The sequence below is a fragment of the Cydia fagiglandana genome, chromosome 1, assembly GCF_963556715.1.
Source record: "Cydia fagiglandana chromosome 1, ilCydFagi1.1, whole genome shotgun sequence".
Classification (NCBI taxonomy): domain Eukaryota; kingdom Metazoa; phylum Arthropoda; class Insecta; order Lepidoptera; family Tortricidae; genus Cydia; species Cydia fagiglandana.
The window spans coordinates 25,374,321-25,388,926 of NC_085932.1; the positions used below are offsets into that span (position 1 = coordinate 25,374,321).

At 36.6% G+C, this 14,606-nt stretch overlaps 1 protein-coding gene and 1 long non-coding RNA gene across 2 annotated transcripts in view; one reads left to right on the forward strand and one right to left on the reverse strand.

Moving 5' to 3' along the window:
* LOC134667998 (atrial natriuretic peptide receptor 2-like) overlaps nucleotides 1-1,721 on the reverse strand; it is a 53,466-nt gene extending 51,745 nt beyond the window's left edge. Inside the window, exon 1 of the mRNA XM_063525435.1 lies at nucleotides 1,571-1,721. The gene's annotated coding sequence lies outside the window, so the exon portion shown is untranslated. The remainder of the gene's footprint in view (nucleotides 1-1,570) is intronic.
* The window catches only part of LOC134668106 (uncharacterized), a 518,821-nt gene that overhangs the window by 338,006 nt on the left and 166,209 nt on the right, over nucleotides 1-14,606 (forward strand). The gene's annotated exons all lie outside the window — the stretch shown is intronic.

Below are 14,606 nucleotides of genomic sequence, written 5' to 3' on the forward strand. Positions count from 1 at the left end.
CTTCCAACACACTGCGTGAGGCGGCATCGGCAGCTTATTCTGAGCCCGATTCGCACTTTTGAAATAGACATCTATTAGACATCACCAAGATACGATAACGATATTTTTAAGATCTAACCTGTCAAATTTGACGTTTGCGCGATTCTGGAGATACTCTTGGACGATTTCCACAGGATATGACTTAGAGATCCAATTCACATCTAATAGATATCTTACTCTATCTAACGTAAAAGTGACAGTGAAAAGCAAATTAATAATTGAATTAACAAAATTGTTCTAATCACAAAGTAAAAATATTTTAATAAATAGGTATTGTTACTTAAGTTAAGAAAGTTTTATTACAGGTTTTCTGTGTATTTTTTTTATGTTGTCGTAATTTCATAATTTCTTAACCAAAATAAAAGTATTTTTATTCAAAAACATATATTATCACATTTATTTGACTTTGTAGAGAACATAAAATTTTACTTGTTTTTAATAAACATTTTCTATATTGTTAGAGCACATCTATTTAACACATTTTCCAAAGCATATGAGTGTGCGTGAGAGCCGAGAATCGCTCGGATCTAAAAGTGAATAATTTATGCGCGATGTAATTCCGTTTAAGCGGATATATTAAAAACAATAAAAGCGTAACTGTAACGCCTATAAATAAAAGCTAAATGTGTCGTGTGCGGCCTCCCGTTGTCAAGTCTGGGACAACACGTCACTATAGTTAGTAAAATGTCATTTGTATATTCAGAGCGTAGGGCGCTTACGACGTTGTTTCACTAATAACAAAAATAGTACGTGTTTCCAACCCCAAAGAAGGGCTCAGATCTCATTCAATATTTGTAAACCTGCTATGCTAGTGGGAAATAAACAGATACATGTGGAAACCACAGGAAGAGAGGAGAAAAGTGTTATACAACAAGTATACACATAATAAATCAAGTTTCAGGGTTTTGTGCCGGAATAATAGTAAATGTTCATTGTTTTTTATGCATACGAGTATACCCGTACGGTTGGTGGTGTGTTTTAACACACTTTTAGAAGTCAAAAATATGGTAAAATACAGGCATAGTCGTTTCCTCGCCTATCAAATTTTACTACTAAAGATATTTTACACGAATTCGCCTAGGTATGTATTTAAAGAATATCTACGGATTTGAATAAATATTTAAACATGTTCTTACATATTAGGCTTACCTCAACCCCAAGCGTCATATTTACGAGTATCATCATACTTTATTTGTTTGTATATTAAATATTTGAACTAATAAAAATATGAACTATTATAAAACTATGTACATACATATGTTATGTATAATTATTAAATATTACCTGTAAATCTACGAGAACTTTCAAAACCACTTAATAACAGGATATCGTCCAGAAAAGTCCATTCATATAGGTAACATAAAGAGACTCCGTTATCGTTTCAAACTTCAATTCCATGACTTCATATACTTCGTAATCAACAAATCATAAAAACGTTACGGCATTACGAAAACTCTCAACATTTCAAACACGTGCGTAAGTATCTCCAGATTACAATACCGCAACGAGTAACAAAACAAACTTTACTCACGCTCCGTTCCGATCTGTATAAACCACTTATCACTTCCACTTATCAACTCAGTCACTTGCAAGTATACTTTTGTAACTGTTGTAAGTTTGAAGAAGTGCTACGGGCTACGCGCGTAGCGGTCTACGGTCGGCGCGGGACTGTAGCAGGCGCTACGGCCAAAGAGTTCGGAAGGCTGGCAACCCTGATCGATCATTAAGGGTGCGCTCTGTTTGTCAACTTGTTTTATTATAATACATCCTGAAAGGTATTACACGGATTTTTTGCGCAGTTGCGTGTAAAAGGATTGGATTTACTGTGTCAACCTGTACAGGTACATTTTTGATAAGACGCCTATTTTTCATAATTTTTTAATCGGTCAAAAGCCACCAAAGTTATACTAACCGCAGAAAAACGACCCTAACTGGGATTAACCTGTCTGATCCCGTAACTTCAAGTTTCAAACGTTAAGGGAAGGGTTACTACATTTTTAGGATGAATCATTCTTACCACATCACTCTAGCCAATAAAATGTAACTCAGAGATTTAAATAGTCTATTTAGTCTATGCAAATTCCTACAAAAGAAAGCCAGACAAATTCAGACCCGGCTTAGCCTAACCGAGAATCTCCTAAAGACGGTTTCAAAGTATCTAAAAGGCAAGTTTGCAGAAACGTGCACCTTTTATATTTTTTCATAATTTAATTTTTATGTAGGTTTTGGTATCTACATCACGTTTTACGTATTATTATTTATTATACATATGTACAGATGAACAAAAGGAAAAAGTGCGTTTTAGTCCTTGTTATAGTCAAGAATTATCTAAGTATGAATAAAACAATCTCGTAATTTCTGACACAGGAGAAAGTATACTGCTTTTTTTTCTTTTCTTTCTAAAAGTGTTTTTAACGTTTTATACAAATGCAATTTGAACTTTACTCAGCAGTGTTTGATTTCAATAAAATATTTCGGAATCGACAAAGCGCGCATTCTATTTCCATTCTTTTAAAATAATATTGAATTTCGTACCATCAATCTTCCAAGTATTTGAGTCCGGGAAACATGTTATACAGTGAATTATGACTTTACTTTGCCGTTGTGTACTTTACATCCTTGTGCTATAAATCACTTTGTGGGCCCGATTTGGATTTTGAAATAGACATCTTTTAGACATCACCAAGATACGATAACGATATGTTTAAGATCTAACCTGTCAAATTAGACATTTGCTCGACTCTGGAGATACTCTTGAACGATTTCCACAGGATATGACTTAGAGATCCAATTCACATCTAATAGATATCTTACTTATCCGACGTAAACATTTGTAAGATAGGGTTTATTTCATCTGAATAAATGTTTTCTTTTTAAGTGACATTGGCTGCCCGAATTGCGCTGCAAAAGAGAACTAGTTGATATCTAAACTATAACGTATCTAGAATGGATCTAGTACGTGTCGTCTCTTGTGAATATCTTGAAGTTCGAATACGGCACTTTGTGACGTTTTATGTTCACGAATAAATACTGTTGGCCTTTCATGGCTATTTCAGGATTGTCCTGTGGCCTATAATAGGAGTATGAGGCGAGTGACTAATTGTTTTTAAACGAACCTGGCTATTTTTACAATGTTTTTGATGTTAAATATGTATAAATAGGGCATCCACCTAGATCAATACAAACTTGATAACTAAAATTTTTTAAGGGTCAATGTGAACTTATTATTAAGATATAAGTATATGATGTACACATCACTCGACTATGCTTCTCGCTCATACTTTATATTGTTGTGAGCGGAATGCGTTGCGAGTAACTCAACATTTTTTTGTTTAATTTAAAATGCCGCCCCTTGTCGCAATTTCCCCGAGATCCTGAAAATGCAAGTCAACGCCCGGTCGCCGAACTGGGAACTCGATTACGGCAGACACTGGCGGACTGCCAAACACCAACAAAGGTCTACAGACGACTTACCCCCGTTTTACTGTTCCAAAAGAACCAGGGACCAATGAAGATAACAGACTGCTAAGCATAATAACGAAGGCGAAACAATTACTAGTGATCTGATTGGAATCGCATAGGACCACTATACGACTGGTCGCAGTCGCTATCAGAACCTTATGGGGAGGGGCATCTTGCGGGTATATGGCGATTTGACTTTCGCTTATATTAAAACGCTTATTGAAATGTTTATTATATGTAAATAGCGTTATAGTTCAAACGGAGAGATCCATGTCGTATTTTGGACCCACTGTAATGTAGCTTTTAGTGTCTGACGTTACTTTGTCCGCGTCGATCCCTGAACTTTATTGCCATACGACCAGTGATCATGTGCTTTTCCAGACTATTTAGATCTGTTCTGCTCAGACGGCCGAAGACACTAAGTACGCGTTGGGTGTAAACAATGGAGTGCCTCGTTTTGACCATACAGTAATAGGTAGATCGTCTAAGTAATGTAAAAAATTGTGAAAATAAGCGCTCTGTAATATTTAGCCATCTTTGACTACTAGAGAGCAGCGGCTATTCGTAGTGCCTCTCTATGTTACGGTTTTCCATTTGAATTTGAATCTTATGGTAACCAGTATTAGAGCTTTTTCTGGCGTAAACAAGATGAAAATACTTAAATTTTAACGTTTTAGTGTCATCAAACCATTTAAGTAGACGAATGGGCTAAGAGTGAACTGAGTGAATCGTGTTTCCACCGCGAATTGTGTCGTTTGTTTTAAACCTTTCAGCTAAAATGTAAGTAACAAGCTATAAAGTAATAAAAATAAAATTCGTGGGTACATTTACTTCAAGACGACGGATATTAATAATGTCGGTCTCGTCTACCACTCTACTCATCCGCCCAGGCTCGAGTTCTCGGGCATAATAATAAAAAATAAACTTTTGAGAGTTAGATGATGTATAATATAGTAGTTAAATTTGTTTTAACACAAAACTTCACAGGTTAATAACCAGAACCAAATATATTAAAATATTTTTCATGTAAAAAGACTTCGATATAATCACAGGTATCAAGGCGATCATATTTTTGTGTCATATCAACACCTAAAATTAAATTGGCGCCTTTGGCTGGGGCAAGACTGGGGTCTTGTACAATTAGTTTAACATCAATAGAAAAAGATACCGATATTTGTAAATTCATTTTACAATTGATTTATATACCTACAAGTAAATAATTTACTTACGTAAAACTAATCCTATTTAGTCACCGCCATTCACGTGTCCGACTCTATTGTGGTTGTATTTTTCGTGTTTTTATTTCTGAAGCGTCGGACTTATTCGGTTAATCACAATATTCAGGCCTTTGTATTAATGAAACTGGAGTTGAGGTACCAATTCCGATATATCGATTATTTTCATAACTAATCAAGTTACCTGATATGAGTGTTATGTAATCACGGGGAACACGTGTAAGCAACTCTATAGATATACTTATTAGCCATAGCTTATGTTACTGAATACTTGTATTAAAAGACATAATTATCGGAGACAAGAATCCGTTTGCCAAGCACAATAATATTAAAAATAAGGATCTTTCTTTCACATTACCACATCCATCTTTGCGAAATAAAAGCTTTTTCACTTCCAATATTTTAACTTTTAGAAAAAAGAAAGCACTGACCATTTACTGTCCTTTTACGATTCCATTGGCTTTCAATGTCAGGGTTATCGACACGTATCTATATCTCTTTCTTTGCAATACGTAGAGTTGATTGAAAAAGGGAGAAACCCGAGGAAAAGCTGCATGGGATATGCCGCATTAAAGAGTTTTACGACCGACCATTTAGCTCCGTTTATGACCTCATTCGAAGAGGAATTCCTGGAGCGAAACAACTTTAAATTGTACTGATTATTTGATTTTTAACTAAAAACTTAAATAGCCAAGGGACTAAGAAAATTATTTTATAAATATTTTATTTGGCATCTAGCTAGTTCGAGACGATATTTTTACGGGATATCTTTTTAAACCATATTATTTTATATGGTTTATATGGTTTCAAAATCTCCTTTATATATCCTTGTAAGTATAGCAATACTCGTCACCTTGTAGGAGGTACCGCTCCTTCCAAACAGAGTGTTTCAGGTTTCTTTCAGTAGATACATCATTAAATCGTTATACATGTACGGGACATAATGATATTGTAACTATACCTAAGTATATAATTATACAAGAAAAATAATTGGAGGGCTCGGTCACTTTTTCTTTAGTCACATCTATTTCATGTTACAAAAACGATAATATCATCCATAAGAGTAAATAATGTACTAATCCTATTTACTCTCTGCCATTCACGTTTCCGATCCCATTTTAGTTACTTTTTTTCATGTTTTTATTTTTATTAGTTCATGCTAATACTTAATATTGCAGAAAATCTATACAGAACATAGGTAAAAATAAAACTAACGATAAGCCAAGATCCGTGGTAGATAAAACCCAGACTAATATGAAATTATTAAGTACAGGGATAAGAAGTAAGGACATAAAACTTTGTAGCGTTACAGTCATCGAACTCTATAAAGAGTGTAATGTTAATAGAGTTAGACCAAGAAAAGTCTGGAACGATTTTGATAGCACACGCTGTGCTAGTGTTATTTATACGTCATCATTTCATAGAAGTTTGACGTTTAAAATAACACTTGCACTGCATGTGCTTTCAAAATCTTTGCAGACCTTTCTTAGTCCAACTCTAATTTTCTGGCAGGATTGCATGAGTGTAACCTTACATCCTTTTATCAAATGAAATACATAATACTTCTATCGTTTTTATGCAATTTATTTCATCTGAATTAAAGTTGTAATGAAATAATAAATAAATGATAACAAAAACTTGTAGGTAAATCAATATAAAAATAAATTGATTGATATGACATACCTTAGTTTAAAATTCATATATCCAGCAGTAGGGGCCCACTGATTAACAGTCCGCCGGACGGTATCGGCCTGTCAGTTAGAACAAAATGACAGTTCCGAACAACTAACAGGCCGATAACGTCCGGCGGACTGTTAATCAGTGGGCCCCTTAAGACACTTTACCAGACTAAAAATATAGGTATGATTGTCATATTACAAAGTGTAGGTATTGCATAGGTACTACTGTAACAGTTCGGGGAGCCCTATAGTGGTATAAAATAAAAGTAATAAAGAAATTTGTATTAACAAGTATATTTACCATTCCGACAAGACATTTAAGGTAATATTATAATAATAGCTAGCTCAGTCGTAACTTAAATAAATAGGTATTAATTTTTAGAGCACAGGGGGTGAGTCTGTGTTTCAATAGGCTGGAAGACCTTGGTAACTAGGGGTAAAAATATTTAAATATTGGGCGCCTTTATAAAATAATAAAAACCGTCTGACCTCCAGTTAGATAAGGAATGAGAAACGAGCCCTTCAGATTCGTGGTGGTGAGCTCAACCACCCCGGTGCCGCAGCCGCCGCCTCCGAACGTCCATGCTAGTCAAGCCGCCAAGGAAGCACCAGCTCAGCGCAGCCTGGAGCACAACCTCGCCCATGCCGACGCCCTTGACTAACTAGGGTACTGAAGGGGTAAACGAAAACCTCATCTTGAAAGACCTCTCTTGAAATACCTCAGCTTGAAATACCCATTCTTGAAAGCCCTGCCTGAAGGCCCTGGAAATAATTTAAAAAACAATAAGTATGAGTGGCTTGGCCGATCCTCGACGAGAGTTACAATTCACCAGAACGGTTGAGCAACTTACCCAATGCAGAAAAGAAGCCGGCTTGTAAGTCCGTGCTTTCATGTCGATGCATGGGGCCTTCAGAGGTTATGGTACGAGGAACATAATATTCTCTCTGAAAATAAGGAATAAAATAATAAGCACTGAACACGTCTCGAACAATTTGATACGTAGATCAAGAAAAATACTTACGATTAAGCGGTTTAAGCCGCGATTTAAAAACAATGTGGCTCACTGGCCTTTGAAGAAAACGAATCGAACTACACCATCTCATCCGAATTGAAAATGACAGCTGACAGATCAAACTGAAGATACTTCCACTGCTGCGCTGCGTTTCGTTGCGCGCACGATGTAGATACAGCTTCCAAAACTCGTTTCAATAAGAAAGGATACCTAATAATAATTTCCAAAAAGGAAAGAAGAAAGTTGGAAAAATTTAATAAGATTTTAATTTCTGTAAATTAATAAGAGTAAACATTCTATTGAAGAAAAATCCAATAGCGAGCTACTCACGCCCTCTGTTGATCAATGCAAGTATTAAAACCAGTATTACCAACGCTCAACGCCAGATGGCCTTTATATTAGAAACGAAATATATTAATGCCTATGAGGCTTTAAATAGTACATTATTGTCGAGGCTCGGAAGTAGCTACTTGCAGGCTGAGGATTCGTTTTAAACGGACGACCTTGGGAGTCCGTTTAATTGAATCCGAAGCCAGCAAGTAGCCTTCCAGCCGAGTCATATATAGTGCTTTTCTCAAAAATGGTGCAAAAAATATAAATATCATAGAAATATTTTACAAAAGCAACGTTCTTACATATATATTTAGACAGAAAAAGCCCTTGCCGCCTTTTTATTTTTTTTAATAAAAAAATAGAAGTGTATTTTTCTGCCAAAAATACGCCAACCTATTTGAGACATCTAAATAGTCGCGGTACTAATTATCTGTTTGGCTGTTTAATGGGCCTGTGCCTTCATTTGATATGGTCATTTCAACTTTTAAAAAGTTTGGAACTCGACAAATAATGGAATTTGTATGCAACATTGCAGTCCCAAAATCGAGACTGCAATGTTTTTAACTTTTTAATTTTTGACTGACCATAAACTACGCGCTTCGCGTTCTATTTCTTAGACGGCAAATTCGACTTTGCCGTCCATTTTTGAGAAAAAAATGTTGTTACACTACCTATTCAAATTAGGATTCCCAGATTATTGTATAATTTGTCTTTTTTGCGTTTATATTACACCTTATAATCAACCTTAACATGGCGTAAACCTAGCGTGGGGACTGTAGCCCAAGCCCTCTCGCGCATGAGAGGAGGCGTGTGCCCAGCAGTGGGACGTATATAGACTGAATTGTTATTATTATAGTCAACCTTGCAGTGTCCTACTTTTGGATCTTAACCTTACGCCTGAGGTAACTGTCTAGACACTAAAGTTAAAATATTTCCAGACTTTTCCAAAGTAATAAAGTTAATGAATTCAAACAGTTTGTTTAATTAGTTTGTTCATCGAACTGTTATGATACTGTGTCATAGTAAATATTAATTTACATGAATATATTACGAGTAAACAATCATTTATTTCTGAATATCACGGTGTTTTATTTAACGCCGTTAACGTCGAGGTATGGCTAAGTCTTAGAGGATATAACCAACGGAGACGCCATGTCTATAATTTTCGGTACAAAATAGTCTGCCGTTTTTTGCGGGGGAGGGGCACATCAAATGTATACGTAACGTCACCAAAGCCATGTCAGATAAACGTCAGTCCATACATGTGTTTGACATGTGGTTGACTATTGGCCGCCTTTTTTCGACAGAGGGGAACGCCTGTTAATGACCACTCCGTTTGGTTATATTCTCTAAGGGCTAAGTACAGTTAAAGAAACTGAATGCCATAATTATATTTTCGTAAGTTTAATTAATAGCGTTGCTGTTAGATGTGAACAACAAAATCAACGTACATTAACATGTATTGATAATTTTGACTCTTTAATGATATTTAAAACGCTGGAAGCGCTGGTGGCCTAGCGGTGAGAGCGTGCGACTTGCAATCTGGAGGTCGCGGGTTCAAACCCCGGCTCGTACCAATGAGTTTTTCGGAACTTATGTACGAAATATCATTTGATATTTACCAGTCGCTTTTCGGTGAAGGAAAACATCGTGAGGAAACCGGACTAATCCCAATAAGGCCTAGTTTACCCTCTGGGTTGGAAGGTCAGATGGCAGTCGCTTTCGTAAAAACTAGTGCCTACGTCAAATCATGGGATTAGTTGTCAAGCGGACCCCAGGCTCTCATGAGCCGTGGCGAAATGCCGGGATAACGCGAGGAAGAAGAAGAATGATATTTAAAACGATGGACTACCTAAATACTGGGCTATGGGATAAAAAAAAACCGGACGTCTGGCTAATAAAAATGGTAAGCTATTCTATTTCTGCCAGACGGTGACTCGCCCCCACAAGATTATTATTATTATTAAATTCATCAGGATATGTATCGTGGGACGTTAACTTCCCTACAAAAATAATTAAAAAACCCGATAGAAATATGCAATTCAATTTGACTTTTGCTTTGCCAAGCTTAAACCCAACGTGGGCGTTTTTGTTAGCTAAACGAGAAATATTTTCATACAGAACTGTGTGGGTGTGCAATATTAATAATATTATAGAATGATTAATATTCCAAGAATTCAAAATTGAGACATTTGTTACGTTTCAAATAAAAATTACACCGTTTATTAAAGCCTATTAATATTATTGATTTTTAATTACTTATGCACTTTATTCATTAAGTCTTATATTGTTTTCTATGGTTCTGTAACAATTAAACATATTTTAAATTAAAGTACACTGGGACCTATTTAAGCAATAGATGTCTATTGAACCACTGAGATGTAAAAAACATGCGCTTTATAAGTAAATGCCGAAGTTCTAAAATACCAAAAAAGAACAAGTAGACTTAAGAAACTCCTCATTTTTTCTAATGTCAAGTAGAAATACTTATTGTTGAGTTTCCTTATGAACTGTGAAAAGTACTTGCGTAAGTATGCCAATGCTATACAGTCAGCAGCAGAAGTTGCTAAGCGGGCCAGGTGTCCAATATGATCTTGACGCGACTTTATTGTTAAGAGAACAAGAGCGTGTCGAGATCATTTTGAACACCTCGCCCGCTTAGCAACTTCTGCTGCTGACTGTACGGTCTAAAGTATCAATTTATGATCCATTTCGTACCTTGTCACAGTGACAATCAATATGGAAGTCGCTAGAGACCTCATACTATAGTCACTGTGACAAGATACATCATGGGTCAGAAATTAAAACTTTCGACTATACCTACTTGTACCATACACGCCCTATTTATGAAAAACTCAAAAATGCCTACTCAAAATACGAGAATATAACGTTTGAAAAGTTTCAGGTGCTTCAGACTTTATGTAGAGTCTAATTTGCTGAGCCGACATGCTCTGAATAGCTGAAAACGAATGGCGGACGAAGGGTCAGCTTACGAGTTGGGAATTGTTGGGAAATCACGATGGGAACAGACGTTTACTGCTTAGTTAATTTCATTTTATCCTTTTGGCACACAATGTATTTACGTACAGTTGTACACTATTTACTGTAAATACTTAAATACCCACACATTGTTTTGAGTTTAGTAAAGTTCCTACAGTAACAATTACGAACGCTGACACGAATGAATAGAATTTTCCTATAATTATAGGCATATCGTTTTGTTAATAATGTTAATAAGTGTTAGTAAGTAGGGGCCCGATTGGGATTTTGAAATAGACATATACAATACTAGATATCTTTTAGACATCACCAAGATACGATAACGATATGTTTTAAATCTTACCTGTCAAATTTGACATTTGCGCGATTCTGGAGATACGATTTCCTCTGGATATGACTTAGAGATCCAATTCACATATAATAGATATCTTACTCTATCTAACGTATAATTTTTAAGAAAAAAAAACCGACTTCTATGGGGGCCGGTGAAAGATTATTGTAGATGGTACACTATGTAGAAAAGGAGGTAAAACCACCCACTTTTTTACTAGCATTTCGCTTCTGTAAGGGTCGTAGTTCTAGCCTAACCTAACCCACTTCTCTGATAGCAGTTCAGTTCTGTGAGGATCGCAGTTCAAACCTAACCTAACCCACTTAACGGCCCATGCGGTGCGGTGTACGGGGGTTTAAGCGGGAGGGGCTAGTAAGATTGGCATCATCATACTTATATACTTACACATTTTATGGTAGGTAATCATAGTGGTTTATTTAGTTAAGGTATCCTAGTGGTTTTCCGGGTCAAGGTCCGGGTCCGAGTCCGGGTCTGAGTCCGGGTCCGAGTCCGGGTCCGAGCCCGGGTTCGAGTCCAGGTCCGGGTCCGGGTCCGAACCGGATCCGGGTATGAGTCCGGTTCTGGGTCCGAGTCCGGGACCCAGTCCAAGTCAAAATCGAAATTCGTAATCACCAAATGTGTACTATGCGTTGTTGAAGAGTTCTATTCTGGTCATCACCAGCAGTTCCATTTCATCAAATGCGACAGTTTTTCATGTAAATGCTTGATTTTATGATGAAAATACAAAAAAATCTATGCGTATGCCTTTAATATTTGAGGAGTTCCCTCGATTCCTTATGGATCCCATCATCAGAACTCGAGCTTGACAAAAATGTGGCTTAAAAACTTAACTTGCTTAACAAACATAACGAAGAGGAAAAATCGCCAAACGTGAACTATGCGTCGTTGAAGAGTTCTGTTCTGATCATCATCAGCAGTTCCACTTCATCAAATGCGACAGTTTTTAATGAAAATGCTTAATTTCCTGATGTAAATACAAAAATCTCTATACGCATGCCTTTAATATTTGAGGAGTTCCCTCGATTCCTTATGGATCCCATCATCAGAACTCGAGCTTGACAAAAATGTGCATTAAAAACTTAACTTGCTTAACAAACATAACGAAGAGGAAAAATCTCGAAACGTGAACTATGCGTCGTTGAAGAGTTCTGTTCTGATCATCATCAGCAGTTCCGCTTCATCAAATGCAACAGTTTTTAATGAAAATGCTTAATTTTCTGATGTAAATACAAAAATCTCTATACGCATGCCTTTAATATTTGAGGAGTTCCATCGATTCCTTATGGATCCCATCATCAGAACTCGAGCTTGACAAAAATGTGCATTAAAAACTTAACTTGCTTAACAAACATAACGAAGAGGAAAAATCTCGAAACGTGAACTATGCGTCGTTGAAGAGTTCTGTTCTGATCATCATCAGCAGTTCCACTTCATCAAATGCGACAGTTTTTAATGAAAATGCTTAATTTTCTGATGTAAATACAAAAATCTCTATACGCATGCCTTTAAGATTTGAGGAGTTCTCTCGATTCCTCATGGATCCCATCATCAGAACTCGAGCTTGACAAAAATGTGCATTAAAAACTGAACTTGTTTAACAAACATAACGAAGAGGACAAATCGCAAACCGTGAACTATGCGTCGTTGAGGAGTTCCGTTCTGATCATCATCAGCAGTTCCACTTCATCAAATGTCACTCTTTTGGATGTATATGCTTGATTTGATGATAAAAACCCAAAAATCACTATATGTATGCCTTTAACATTTGAGGAGTTCCCTCGATTCCTCATGGAACCCATCATCAGAACTGGGTTTTGACAGAAACGGGACCAATCTGTATGCATATACATTCAATCAAAAAAATAATTTTCAAAATCGGTCCAGTAATGACGGAGATATGAAGTAACAAACATAAAAAATAAAAAAAATAAAAAAAATAAAAAAAATAAAAAACATACAACCGAATTGATAACCTCCTCCTTTGGGATTTGGAAGTCGGTTAAAAAGTGACATTGGTTGCCCGAATTGCGCTGCAAAAGAGAACTAGTTGATATCTAAACTATAACGTATCTAGAATGGATACGTGTCGTCTCTTGTGAATATCTTGAAGTTCGAATACGGCAGTAGGATGCGTCGAGTTAAACTTAACTTTAGAAATTAGTAATGATTCGGTAATCGCAAATATCTTCTAAGCGAAGAGTTATTGATTTTAGGAAAACGAATTTGTCTTTAGATTTTCCACGTCTTATGCAATTAATAAACACTCAAGCAATATCCTCCCAATATCCAGCTACCTACCGTAGCTGCTGCTTTCTGTTTTACATTTAGTGTATTCTGAAATTATTTCTTAGCAATAAAACTCAGGAATCTGGAAAGCTTTATAATCAATCCATTCACGTCTAAATATTAAGACATGCCTATTTCGTTGCCTGTCAAATCCAGAATGTTTAACGAGTTGGAATTTACATAAAAGCAACTCGTTTAAAAGTTCCTCTGCAATTACAGCATCCTTATCCATATCTATTATTAACCTAACAATGAGTCTAGAATATTCTACAAGAGAATAAAAATTATTCTAGGTACACAAATGCAAACAAAAGCTAATCGGTTTGAAAAGTTCTAATCTATTGTTTGAGTTTGCCATAAAATCTTTTTAAGGCCATATGATTCGACTCATCAACGAATCTGAGGGGGTGAGGTGCGCGGCAAACCGTGAAGCCCCGCCCGCGCGTCCCGAACCGCTCGACGAGCACGTGAGCGCGCGCTGTGCGCGGCGGCGATAGCAAACGGGTCACAGTATAAGGATCTTATGATGGCAGTATTTTAACCATACCGTGCAAGGGTCACGTTTTTATAGTTTTTATTGTATATGTATATATTTTTTGCATTACGTGTTTCTGATCATTATATTTAGAATTATTATTTTTACAGAGCCATGTGTACTTATTATTTACTGATCGGTAACAACGTTTTAATTTAATGGCAGCGTAGTAGAATTAAAGTACCGAAAGGAAATAAACATTTTAAGGTGACGGTCAATTAAGGTAAGGTATTGTTCATATAAAGGTAAGGTATAGGTAGGTAGGTAGGTAGGTAGGTAGGTAAGGTAGGTAGGTAAGGTAGGTAGGTAGGTAGGTAGATAGATAGGTAAGGTAGGTAGGTAGGTAGGTGGGTAGGTAGGTAGGTAGGTAGGTAGGTAGGTAGGTAGGTAGGTAGGTAGGTAAGTAGGTAGGTAGGTAGGTAGGTAGATAGGTAGGTAGGTAGGTAGGTAGGTAGGTAGGTAGGTAGGTAGGTAGGTAAGGTAGGTAGGTAAGTAGGTAGGTAGGTAGGTAGGTAGGTAAGGTAGGTAGGTAGGTAGGTAGGTAGGTAGGTAGGTAGGTAGGTAGGTAGGTAGGTAGGTAGGTAGGTAGGTAAGGTAGGTAGGTAGGTAAGGTAGGTAGAACCTTAATCAATCGGGGTGAGAGATTAGCATTTTACTCTTAAATACGACAAC